We start from the raw sequence: 14689 nt of genomic DNA on the forward strand, positions 1-14689 counted from the left end.
AATTGAAAGCGCGAATCTTGAGTCTTTGGAGTCAAAAGGACTGGAGGAAAAAACCTAATATCATAGTAATAACTTTAAAGCAAGCGAGACCACTACATTTTGGTAGTTGCCCGGTCATGAATACGATACGAGAATGAAATTTTATCGATCAGTCCATCGAAAAGAGCGACGCTGAAAAAAAAAATGCTTCGAGAGGATGGAGTGCAGATACGGGTATAGTTGATTCTTGAGGAGTTATAATATTTTTTGCATCTATTACATCTTTATTTACATGTCTAATTCATTAATTAACAAGAAAGCAAGCTTAATTCACCGCTTAATGATACGGTGACCGGTCTTAAAGAGATGTACGAGGTGTGTTCAAAAAATATCGCGACTTTTGTGTTTTTTCAAAAATTATTTTTTTATTCATGAATATCTATGAGTTCTTGCCACAGGGTAGAACGGTCAATAAGGAATATTACCTGCAAGTTATGCGCAATTTGCGCGAAGCAATCCGCCAGAAACGCCCGGATTTGTGGAAGAAGAAAAATTGGCTTTTGCACCACGATAACGCCCCTGCTCACACATCGTTGCTTGTGCGCGACTTTTTGGCCAAAAACAACACACTAATGATGCCGCAGCCACCGTATTCCCCAGATCTGGCCCCCTGTGACTTTTTCTTGTTCCCTAAACTGAAGAGACCCATGAAAGGACGACGTTACGCTACGATTGACGAGATAAAGACGGCATCGAAGGAGGAGCTGAACAAGATAAAAAAAAAATGATTTTTTGAAGTGCTTCGAAGATTGGAAAAACCGTTGGCACAAGTGTATAATATCTCATGGGGATTACTTTGAAGGGGACAAAATAGATATTCATGAATAAATAAATAATTTTTGAAAAAACACAAAAGTCGCGATATTTTTTGAACACACCTCATATCTTAGAACTATGATCGGAAAGGGACGTACATAGAATATTTCGTCGTAGCTTCTACTTACAATTAGTTAGCTATGAGGAGGCAAATACCTTAATAACTAGCTGACGAAGTTTAAATTTCAACGAAAAATTCTCAGTACATCCATTTCATTTTTACTGTGCCTGTACCCCTCATTATAATCGTCTTTTTTTCTTCACAGTTGCGGTTTGTGCACAATACGTTGCCATTTTAAAGGCATTTATTTATGTTAATTTACCCTTCACCAGGCTGAAAACTTTTTGCGATAAGTGTAACTCCAGCCCAGTAATCATGTGCAACGAGGAGCCAATCTCCACCACTCTTCATCGGGCAAATATGATTCTCAAATTTATCCAAAATGACATTTCTAAGGTTTAAAATTTTCCATACGATACCGTGTGAAATACGATAAGGGACGCTCATAGAATATTTCGTTGTCGTCATCATGACTTACTCTGTAAAATTGTTTTTATGCTCTACTACACATTTCCTTATTACATTTTGTTTAATAAAATACTACTTTTGACTTTATTATTTCGCATTAGGCGTTGGAAATTTTAACTTTACAGTTTCGTTTGGCTTTATGCTTCGAGTTATTTGATGAAAGTTATTTTTTATCGCCTCGATCAGCTACATTCATAGAACTCCACTAATGGCGATGATTTGTTGGTTAGATAACCACGGCCCCACTCCCCCGAGTTCTCATGGAGTTGCGTGACTACCTCATCTCCATCAGACAGTGATTGTGTGACATTTCGCCATGCATAGTGACCATTTTTCACCCCCAGGGCTTCGCAAAGGGGCATGGAAACGCATACTCTGTCCCACTGGCCGTGTTTTTCTGGAATCGAATGAAGTAACACGTCGATGAGGGGAAAATGGAAGCATAAAACTATCACCAACACTAGTATATAGTCTCTCGACATAAGGAATTAGAAGGTCTTTTTTTTTTAAGCCAGTCTGTGATGTGAGATCGATGTGTTCGTGAAAGGATGGATGTTCTTGAGGCCGTTTTACACGGGGCATGGAATATTTCACGTTAGAACTGCATTAATTTTTCTTTATGGCATTTAATTGCGAGAATGCACAAAAGAAATTAGAACATTAGGGCTGTTTTGTCATCTCACGTCCATGCGTTTTCGCATGCGTTAAAGTAATTCTCCGCTTTACACGACTCAATTTAGACTGCGCCTTCATACATCAGATGTGTAATAAAGAGCCCTGTGTAAAACGACCTTCAGAGTCTCAAAGTCGGCAAGCAGGTTACCAAGGAACCCTCACTAGTACCATAACTATTCTCAAATAAATTTAAAACAGAATTTGTGAATAATATTAAGTATACTACAGTAGGCCTTTAATTATATTGAAAAAGTAGCCTTTCCGGCCTCGGTGGCGGCGGGGTAACGTCCTCGCCTGCCAAACAAGAGGTCGCGGGTTCGAGTCCCTCCTGTGTAGGTTTCCCATGTCCAGAGCATGGTTGTTCGGTTACGTTTACTTGTTAAAATTTGTTGAATGCCCCGATGTAAAATGGCAAATATGAGCTGTATTCGGTGGATTGAGAATCAAGTGAAAATAAAATAAATAAAAAGAAGGAGCCGATGAATTAGCTGATGGTAGTTCTTGATGGGATCTTATGAAATCTAGTCATATTAGAAAGATATCTATGATGAGATAGTTCAATGCATTAGCCTATGTTTGTTACTAAATAGCAATCCACTCCCTTTCATATATGTAATTTCGCTTCATTAGATCTCCTATATGTAAAATTAATGCTGAAAATGAAGGTCTGTAGGCGTTTTCTTACGTCTTAGTATCTTTCCGGTCTATTTTCAGACCATTGGACGACTATATACCCTTGAATTAACGGTAGAGTATCGTAACGTATGCGTTAGCAGTAAATGGAACATAATTTTAGCTTTGGTTACAAAGGATTCAATGCAATGGCGATCATCAGAGTGATCGCAATCCGATCAAAAAAAAAAGATTGTGTTCCCTGTGAGATATGATACATGAATGATTTTGGAGCTGATTCGAATTTACGTTGTATTTATCTCGTTTTCAGCAGGTCTTGAATATTTTGTCTGCTGACCTACTAGAAAGACTTCGATGGTAATTACCCAAAAGAATTCTCATCCCTTGCGTAACCGACAAGCTATTTTAGGCCATGAATTTAATGAGCTTTATCTTGAGTCCTTGAACTTTGTACCTTTCAAGTTTACCTCTGCATACCATGAAGTATTCACTCTCAGTCCCTTTACTTCCCCTTCAGCGATAAGTATTTTCCCACCACATCCACTGAATTAATTAAGAATTTTATCGGCCGTACATCAGCGTAAGAGAATTCCTCGGTAGCATTAGCATCGCGATGAGGAAACACAAGTTGCAGACTCCATCTGATTTTTTTCAAGTTGGTCAATACTGGCATTAATTACAGATTTTTCTGCCAAGCCCACTAATTCCGGCAGAAACTGCCGTAAATTCTCAAAAAGACACGAAATTTTTGTTCAGCTCTCTTCAACAATACTTATTTCAAGAAATTTTATATAGTATTATAATAAGAGAACCAAGTGTTTATTTAAAAAAAATGAAAAGAGAGACAAAAAGAGAAATCAGATTCTTGAGAATGACGAGTGACCCGTAGAAACCGATTTGGTTTAATAAACATGGTGAGGAAAAGAACAACCGGATGTTGAAGATCAAATGGATCGACCGAGTTAGTAATGAGGAAGTCCTAAGAAGAGTAGGAGAGAAGAGAAGCCTCATGAAAACCTTAACAAGAAGACGGAACAACCTTATAGGCCACATCTTGAGACGTGATGGCCTGATGAAGACGATCGTCGAAGGATAAGTGGAAGGCAAGAATAGAAAAGAAAGACCTCGAACAAAATATATGGAACAAGTAAAGAGAGATGTGAAGGAGAAGAAATACGTAGATGTGAAAAGATTAGCTGATAGGAGAATTGAGTGGAGAGCTGCGTCATACAAATCCTAGGATTATTGATCAGTAATGATGAGGAAAATTACTTAATTATCCCTCTTATCATTATAAGATGAATTTCCACCAATTTTACTCATCGGCTCTGGACCTGGTTGTAATACATATCGGACAAAAGTGACTATGGATTATGGAAAAAAATTCTGTACAGTCTGAATAACGATAGTGTAAATAAAAATTGTGGTCATGAACTATGTGTTATCACGAATCACGAAAATTAAGTTTTGTCTCTACGCGACCATCACCCCATGATTGTTTACATATTTACATAGAGCCCTGCGAGTCACCTCCAAGGTGATTGGCTGAGGGGTCATCAATCACCGGCGTGCAGCATGCACGAGAACCGCTAAATACACTCCGCATGGTCATAGAAATATTACGCATAAAAACAAAAATAAAATCATGCAAATTCATGAAAAAGCAAAACTTGCCAACAGTTAGACATTTATTTAGAAAAAAATGCAAGAACAGAACAATGGAAAAAATAATGCAAAATTAAAATAAATTTTTGTAAAAAACAGCTTTTGAATCGCGACCTTAAAAAAGTATAAGTAAATTTTTTCCCAATCAATTTCAATAGGACTTGGATGTAAACAATTTTTTTGTTATGACTATCATTCTCGTTCCTCTGAATGATCTCAGCGCCGCCATCGGATTTTTGTGGCCTTTTTTAAACTGATTTTCACATTTTCATGAATTTCTCAATATCACAATTTTCGGAATAGTAGTCAAAATACAGTTAAAATCATAATAAAAGTGTTACATTATTGCATTGTCGTCTGTTTCTGAGTTTTCCTGAAGATTCCAGCTTGCTAGATAATCAGGAAGATCTGTAGGCTGCATTTTCTGGGTTTCACCGCGTCGTGGTTGCGTTGCGTTGCGTTGCGACCAATCAGGGCGAACCTACACCACTGGGCTGCCTATATAACGGCGGCCAAAACACGGCATAATCACTTCGACCTGAAGACGCCTGCTGGAATGCAGGAGAAACTGTTGTCACCAACGCAACCACGACGCGGTGAAACCCGGAAGATGCAGCCTACAGTACCAGCGCACCGCGGAAGCCTTCGCACCAACTTAATCAGGAAGATCATTAAAATTGAGTTGCAAGGTTTGACCCGGACAAGATGACAAACAATTAAGCGAGTGTAGAAACAAATTACAATAAAACCATGCATTGAGTCAACTTAACGTGTGACGCCATTAATTCCATTCATCGAGATACCGTTGATATTCTTCCTGCTCATCCTGTGCTAACTAACTGCGCTAGCTAATAACATCCTGCTCATAGTTGACACTAGAGCTCCTAGCGGGCACTGCAGCGACTATGTCGCGCATAAATCTATTAGCTGCACGATGGTAATGCCCGGGTTTCATTAAAGGATTCCATTCCGCGGCCTTCGAGTTAGCAAGCGAGTACGTCACCCATGGAATCGTCCGGGATGAATTCCTCTTGCTACTCCCGACATTCAGATGCTAGATGTCACTAACCAAGCCACAAAACTCCACGCGAGTTGAAGTGGGACTGGTTAATGCAATTATTTAGCTTCCCTTCAAGCTGAGTGACTGTGCATCAAAAGCCTTCGTTGACATAATTGTTGGACGCCAAGCTCGCGGCAAAGGATGGGTGTGTAAGGCCAAACAGAGAGTAAAAATCGTGTTAATGCCAATTTCAAGGAAAGAGTTATTAAAAGGTGAAGGTCGGAGGAGATGAGATTGATGGATAATTCACCCTCGATTCACGCTTCAATTACACAACTCACCAGTGACCGAGTATTTCGCAACGGGTGGTTATTATTTTTTCTTTAATCAGACTTTAACCGTAGCAATTGCTATAACAGTAACTCTAATTCTATCCGTCATAACGTCCATAATATGAATTTGAATTACAGTTTTGGCACCACCTTCACAACTTTGTAAATACTGGCTCTAAATGAGGTGAAGTTTTTTGCACACAAGGCCGGCCCTTACTTTTCAGAACTGGGAAAACTTCCTCGTCTCAAAATGATCGAAATGATTTTTGTATTCAGATGCTATAAATTGGTTACCTTGCACTGCTGTTATTTTAAAATGACAGGAAGTCGTGCTCCAATGTCTCTAATAATAATAATTAGATGTCTTTATTCGGGCGAGGATGAGACTAAGAATTCCCCTCTTCCACCTAACCCCTCGATAGCTTCAATGCAAACATATTTAAAAACGGTAGATAAACGTTTATAATTCAAATAGATATACAATATACACTATTCGTGAAATTTCAAAAAGGATAAACAAGCATTTGTAAAACTTTTGTTTAAAAAAAGATTTCTGTTTGTGAGAAAAACATGAGGATGAGGATATAGAGTCCTTCAGCGAAAAAACCCACTGCAGGAAAACGCCAAACATAAGTACATACTTTAAGACAAGTACGCCCAACGCCCCAAAGTACATACTCTAAGTACTACTATACTATATGTCATAAATGGAAGATTTAGAGGCTGAAAAAAGCACTATTTTCATGTCAAACTTAAAAGTTATTACCTTTGGCATGATGCAGCACTCCATTCCACTGTTCCTTTTGATAGTGACGTATTTGCAAGTTTATTCTATCTACCTCATTAACTATGTTGTATTTTGTATGTAACATGACATTAGCTTTCACTCAGCAGGTTGTTACAGGTTTTTCACGCCCCCTTTCTTCCTAAAGTGGGTTTTTTCGCTCAAGGATACTACACCCTTATCTGCATGTTTTTTCCCACAAACAGAAATCTTTTTGCTTACCCAAAATTTTCACATACACTTATTTATCTTTTTTGACATTTCACAAACAGTTTATATTGTATATGTTTTGTATTGTAAACGTTTATCTACCGTTTTTAAATATGTTTGCATTGACGCTATCGAGGGGTTAGGTGGAAGAGGGGTCTTCTTAGCTTCAACCTCGCCCAAATAAAGACATATTATTATTATAATCATTATCATTATGATTTCTTCTCGTTTAAATCCTTAATAAGATCTTATATGTAACACCGTCGTGGCCGTCCCTTGCCCTTCTTCCCACTCACCTGTTCTTCGAAGAATGTATTCATCACGCTATCATGCCTCGTGGTGTGGCCAACTAATTTTTCTTCTTAGGGATTTTAGAGGACTTCATATTTCTCTCTCTATTTTTAGCACTTCCTTTTTACTCACTCATTTGATCCATTTTTATCTTCATAGCTTCACATTTCGAATGCTTCTATACTTGACTTCTCTGCTGTTGTCAACGTCCACGCCTCGCTCCTATACAAAAGAATGCGCCATTTGATGCATCTGATGAGTTTTAAGATCCTTGCTTTAGCAAAGGAGATTTTCATGAATAGGAAGGAGCTCATTAGAGGATCGTTATTTAAGATTTTATAGAGAAGGTTTGCGAATAGTTTGAACGGGGGTGTTGCGCTATACGGTGCGGAAACATGTACTCTTAGGAAGGAGGAGGAGAGAAGACTCGAGGCATTCGAAATGTGGGTGTGGAGAAAAATGAAGAAGGTGAAGTGGACGGAGAGGAGGAGGAACGATGAAGTGCTGGACATGGTGGGTGAGGAGAGGCAGCTTTTAGATGAGATACGGAGGAAATAGAAGGTATGGATGGAGCTAGTACTTAGTGTTACAGGGAATAACGTTAGGCAAACGAGGGAGAGGAAGGAAGAGAATAGGATTTTTGGATAGAATGAAAGGGAGTAGGCCTAACAGTGAATTGAAGTAGGTGGTGCTGGAAGGAAAGACAGGCTCACAGATTACTTCTTTAATACTCCAAGGAAACCTACCTTAATCGATAGAATACTATACTAATATTAATGCTTGTATTTTCAGCTGTAAGTAGGTGTACAATAATGATAATGTAAGCTGTTGCTAAATCCTCCTCTAGCGTTGAAATCTCCTCCTTTCACTCGCATCAAACCCCATGCAGTGGTTCAGACGAATGTGCAGCCGCGGGGACACGGTATGAATTCGCGAGGGGGTGGAAGTCAAAGCCGTAGGTAAGGTGGGGAGGGATGGAGTGGGGTGGTGTCCTGGGGGAGGAAGGAGGGCGAGGTTGGCACACTCACAATCAGAGAGAGAGAGAAAGGATGAGCTGGGATTGGCGAGAGGTTTTGACGAGAGAAGGTTGCGAGGATGTGCATGTGATCAATGGCTCTGAAGGAGATCTTCTGCCTCAGGGGGATGGGAAGGGATAGAGGATTGCTGTTGGAGGACCTCGCCCCTCTCCCACGCTGATCCCAACCGTCCCACCCCACTCTCGCGTCGTCTCCATGGAAGGCTATCGGAGGAACTGAAAGTAGGTATGTGAATGCATATTCTTTCCCATCTTCCGAAGGTTACTGAGAGGGTGAGACGTGGTTACATCCTCTTCTCTTCTTATATACCTCCCGACCTCTCCTCCCCGAGTGTTATTTTATTTTTTCATATTTTAAATTTAATTGCCAGCCCTGAAGAGGATGCCGTAATAGCGCTGATGGTCAAAGAGTGATGAGGATCGAATCGCGCCTCCATTCTACGCCCTTTCTTTATTACCTTTGCTCTTTCGACCCAGGGTATATTTTTTTAATGGTGTTTACTCTCAGAATCATGGCTCGCCTACTACTGGTAGGCACAGCGGCTGATTAATTAATATTGATGAGATTTATGCAACACTCAACTCTTGATTTGCGAAGAAACCTGATGGAATAAACGAGTTTCCACGAGTTTTGAATCAATAAATAGAAGAAATATGTTATTCTTAAAATTTTATGTAATGACCAATTCTTAATAAATTTTGAATCGGTTTTTTAAATGCAACTTTGTCAATTCAGGTAGTGCCGTTATTTTGTGCTGTCTTTAACGCCTCTGGTGTCCACGAGGGCCGTTACGTAAATCATATGCAATGAGTTCGATAATAATCTCACCCCTGTGGGTGTTTTCCTCCTTAGTCCATTGCTTTCCTGATTTTTTCGCAGAAATTCCAAATTTAAGCTCTTACTCGGAAACTCAGTAACCCAGAAACATTACTTGTCTTCTCTTTTCCACTTTTTTGTTTGTTTCCGTTCTCTTGCTTTGGCAGTGCATGTTCTGGGAATTGTGCTTAACCTCATATCGATTGAGCAACCCATAAAATGTCGTCCAAAAACTGGTATGCACTTCTCAGTTGAAGATTTAAATCAGCGATGGCATCTCTGAGCGCCTCACGGCAGTGAAACGAAAGGTCTCAAAGTCAAGAGCCGAAGTCGTGAATTGAGACCAGCCCTTCCAACGAAGACGATCGTCTCAAGTTACGAAACTTGGCTAGGCCTTTAGGCGTGAAAAATTGATCCAATCATTCATCTGCATCAACAGAAAATCCGCCAAGCTCCCGACTGTGCTTTTATCCCGTGAACTTCTGAGCATCAAACATCAATTACTATTCTTTGATACTCCGTGGATTTACGAATGATGTTCATGCTATCCGATATTTCTTTTGAGCCACGTAGAAAATCGTGCTCATTTTGATGGCGACGTCGTAATTACAAATTGCTTTACTGCCTGGTTAGGTGAAATTAATTTTTGAGGCATTGCGTACATTTAAAAAATCTATACTTTAAAGTAACAAAATGTGGACATAAAAAAAGCAGAAACATAATCACTAAATAAATTTAAGGCACCAACTGTACCTTAAGACACCTATTTCATAATAAATTCTCATTATGCAGGTGCAAAACTACATGAGAGCCAATGTGTGATGCATTATCAATGAGTAACTACGGAAAAATAATCATTCAATACAAAATTTAATTCCATTCTGTCAAACATCAAGGATAAATGTTGTCTAGACCGAGAGTCCAACTGAAGTTATCTTTAAAAGATTGTATTATTACCTTCTGACTGATTGATTGAATTTTGTCTCTTTTTGCGACCAATGACTCACCAATGACCAATGACCAATGACTTAATTTATGGCTTGTAAATCTTCATGATGCATACAGTAGACTATTTTTCACTAATGATTGTATCTGGAAATTGAAAAATTTTACAGCTGAGAAAATACTGAGGCCAAACTTTCAAATTTGAGATGCAGGAAAGTATTTGGCAAGTCTATTTTTTACACCCTGAAACTTTCAATATAACAGCCTAAGCTTTTAACAATAATTCCTTCGTCACTAAACAATATCAGTCAAGCGGAAGTGATGCTTGTCGTATGATTTTCTCGTACAGGGGTACCAAATTGTTCATAACATGCCCATAAGGGTAGGTATTATGAATTTCTATTCTCTGAACTTTTTTATGCAACAGCGTCTGAGAAGACAACTCGGGGAAGTGGTGTGTGAATTTGTCACCCTTCGGTTGAAGTCCTAGACTAAGCTTTAGCGGAGGGAGTCGAAAATTTCGACGATTTCGTAACGTCATGGTGGCGCTTTGCGTGGCTACCATGGACGACCAGACGACACGCTTTCAGCTCACCAATTGACCGAATCGATTTCGATTGTCGAATGTTGCGCTTTTTGCTGGCTGCTTTATTTTTATTTCGAGGCACGAAAAGTGTCAGCTGAGTGACCGTTGTCAAGTCCTGCGGCAAGACTTGCATTGCATGAGATTAATTGAAATTACGTCGTACAATTTTCCTACGCAAACAGTTTCAAGATAATTGTTACCTATCCACATTTACATGATTTATAACCTTGTACTGGAGGTTATGTACTTTATACCTAGCTATCTGATATTAAGTTTTCTTCGATTATATCTGATATGTAAACTGCATCCATTTCTTATCCCAAGCCGAAATTTAAAAATGTGTCCCATGTGCTTTGTAAACATGTGTCATGCAATAATATTTAATATTCTATGTAATAATATAATAATATAAATTCGAGATATCTGATAGACATTTGACTTCGACTTTGACTTCGGCTAAAAGATGTTACTCCTGTTGACACGCGAATAAATTAAATTTTCGAAAAGGTAGGTAAGAAGTTTCTTAGTATTTTACTGGACTATTTAAATGTCTTTTTAAGAGGATGTCTGTTGTCTGTCTGCTATGCTTTTCCATACGGCTGCACGGATTGCAACCTAAGTTGATACATCGGCACATCTTATGTTCCCAAAGCCCGTAGTTCTATTTTTGGTTACGTTTGACGCGTCCAATGTGTCGTTTTCTCTGTCTGTTAGGTCATTTCATACGACCTCTACGGTTGGACATCCTGACGGATAGGAAAACCTCTTGATACGCTCAAAGAGAAAACATAAAAATCCTGCTATTTGACCATGAATTCTGTTTCCTACTTCTCAGGGTAGGTGCCTACTATCCTTCCCGAGCAACGCTGGGTGGCCTGCTAGTATATCATAAAAATGCAAATGTAAAAAAATCATCAGTGTACATGTTCCCTGGTCTCCATCATACATATTTTTATCGATATCCCATGAAAAAACTCCTGTTCTTAATAACCTATTATGATTTTAGAGAGTGAATATTGATCCATTTCTCTGTGGGTCATTTGTTAACCTCGGCAAGCGAAGCTTTTCCGCCTACATAAATTTTTGACCACAGGCCTTATGGAATGGTGTTGCTTTCCGAGAACTGAAAGCCGTGAAAAATACGAGCCGCTTTTTTCCCCGCTCCCACGTAGGCCATCCATCCATCGCGATTTGACCTCATTAGCATTCTTTCGGGGATAAATGAAACCGAAAAGGAAGTTCATTAGGGCAGGACTCGCCATCGCGTTCAAAAGTCTTCCAAACTTTACTCTCTCGAGGAACTAGTCACGATTTTCTATCGCTTCCGCATGCCAATCTCCCAATATATTGCCTTAGGTTTTTGTTCTCTCATATCTTACGCAAGCCTCAATTGTTTACGCGTGTTATCATACGAGTTGCTGTTAAATAAGAATTTTATAACTTCTGTGCTTTAAGTAAAACATTGCTTATTTTTTGCTTCTCATGTTCTACTCCTGTAACTAACATGCGTCGGGTTACCGTATTAGATGGTATCCAGTTCATTGACCGTATTAGAGGAAGGAAAATTTGAAGAATCTATGCTATTTCTTTATGCGTCATTGTGAGGCTTGTAATTGGTATTCATCTTAAATTCCAATTATCGTGATGGCATTATCCAAACATAAAATAGAATGGTTATAAAACTTGAAAAATAGCCAAGTATTTGGAAATTCAAAGTTTACGTTCAATTATTGCCCATTCTTTTAGATAGATCAAAATCTGAGCGTATTCCGTAGGTATAACCAATTACACCCAACCCGCGATGAAACTACAGCACCCCTACCGATTTATGCATAACTTCTGCGTACACTTTAAGTCTATTCTATCCCTTTATTCCATTCCATTGCTAACTTCTATTTTATATTTAATTTGGAATGCCTTGCAATATTTAAAGTTAACAAATTTAGGCAGGATGTAGAAAATTTGGGGATGCATGGAAATGTTACTTCCAGACAACCGTGCAATTTTCTTTCTCTTTTTCACCATTCCATTTCTCCCGACACCGAGTGGTCGAACTCGTAGTATAATAAAAAACGCTCCTTTTCGCAAACGCTTACGTGGATACTCAAAATATGGTGTTCGCTTTACGCTTCACAAGTTCGATTAAAACTTGCTTCGGCTGAATACGGTCTCACGTTGACGCCTCCAACTCTTTTGCACGGAATCTCCCACGTCATGGTGAAATGATTACTTAGCCCCGCCGTGTCGAAAGGTAAGGGGGTTAATCACATGGCTCCACGCCGCCGTCGCATGATGGGCTCCTCTGATCGAATCCCGCCGTACACAATGTATAAAGTGTCTGTTGGCTAATTGAAGGAGGATGGGATGGGGAGGGGGTTGCAGGGAAAAGGGAAAGTAACCGTGAGGGATTGTGGGAAGGGTGGAAGAAAGAAGCGAGCGAGAAGAGGAAAGTGAAAGGGTCGACCGCTGTTGCGGCAGTGGAACGGAGGAGGGATGGCCGCCGATGGAAACGGTAAAGCAGCGAAAGCGGAATGCCTGTGGGGATCTGCGCGATGCAACAAAGGAGGCTGAGGCCTTCTTCCCCCGTACGGTGCCTGGAATAAAGCATGCAGCAGACGCTATGCGTGTCATCTCTGAACAAACCTCCCCGAAAATCAAAATAAATCTCTTCTGTTGCTAGTGGAAATAATAGAATGTTTATTCATTATTATTATATTATTGTTATGAGATGAAATTGTATAATATGTTACTTTTTTCCCACTTATTGTTGTTATTATTTTGCACATTGTAGTAATTGCTTGTAGTTGTTGCGCTATATAATATATTTCGATGGCTAAGTTCTAACAACACGTATATCAAAAATAGCAACTTTTCAGGAGAGCAAAAAAAACCATTTTTTTTAATTGTATATAATTTTGCAGTTGTGTAATCATATATAATTATATATAATTTTAATTGCATATAATGCAGCTAAATTTCGGAATCTCTGAATTTTCATAAGTTTTGCCGAATAGGATTCGTACTTTTGCCGACAGAGGTATAACACCGTGATAGCGTTGGCTATTTTTCGCGGTTCAACGTCTTTAAAGCCCGTTTCTTTCCTCCTGGTTTGACTTTTTCTTGCATTTAATTCCATCTTACCGTCTTTCTTAGAGTACACTGAACCAGTTCAAAGTTTTTCGACTGCTCCTGTATCATCATAATTTAGCGTAGTGTGTAAACGTATTTAGTCTGAAAGATTATATATTTAGAATACACCTTCACAGACTGTGGAGTGGATTATAGAATTGAATCCTCATCCTTAGATGTCGGATCCGTACAATTGCTGGAATAATTTTGTAGTAAATTCGACGCCCTATAGAATCTTTAGAGGGTGTCACGTCTCCATGGCGATAGCAAGGTAACAATGAGCCTCTTTGGATGGTTTAATTATATGAACAGCTTTCCGTACGCATAATATTTCATCTTGACAGCTTAACCTCTACCTCGAATGACGAAATTAACGACAGCTACCTGTTTGCTACGCGGAAAGCCGACCCTCCGTTCGATTCTCTCCATATCCACTTTTATTTAGCTCCATTTGATCACTAACAAATCCATTGTAGCCCCACTGTCCTATCTAAATATCTAGTGACGTAAATGGAGTAGCCGATCTACGCTCTAGCCAACAACTTAAGTAATTTTTTGTTGCCCAAGTTGTACAAACCGACTTCGAGTCTGCACCGTGTTCAAGCGTTGCTTTAGCATGTTGATATGTTTCCTCCTGAAGTTAAAGATTATTCATTCGAAATATACCTTATCTTATCAGCTAAATTCAACAAGTTCACTAAGTGTGCAGAGGGATTACATTATCAACTCCTCATCCCTATTTGAGCACATCGCTCAGCGTACCTTACTCTTCGGCCAAATTTCTGCATGACGCTAATGGCACTGGTGCCGCTAGACTCCCCAAGAAGCCAGTCAACCTTCCTAATCTCCCACTCCCTCAACGTCTCCTTCCCGAATTTTTGCAATCCGAAAAATCGACTAAATGTTGCGGACATTGGTTTGCCCGGGGATTGGGAGACAAAGGAGTGCGCTGGGACGTCGGCGGGCGGCGGCGGGGGCGCGGTGGCTGCAAGCGCCAGTGTGTGGCCCGCCGCCGCCCGCCGCGAATAAGGTCGGTTGGGGAAACGAGGACGCCGTGGCAGCCTGCAAAGGAGGAGGAGGAGGAGGAGAGTGAATGGGAGAAAGTGAAAGGAGGGGGGAGACTGTGGGAGGGGAAACAAGGCAGGGAGAGGGGAAAAAAGGTGTGGGGGGACTCTGCGGAGGGAGGGGGCGGAAAAAGAGAG

The sequence above is a fragment of the Ischnura elegans genome, chromosome 3 (assembly GCF_921293095.1).
Source record: "Ischnura elegans chromosome 3, ioIscEleg1.1, whole genome shotgun sequence".
Classification (NCBI taxonomy): Eukaryota; Metazoa; Arthropoda; class Insecta; order Odonata; family Coenagrionidae; genus Ischnura; species Ischnura elegans.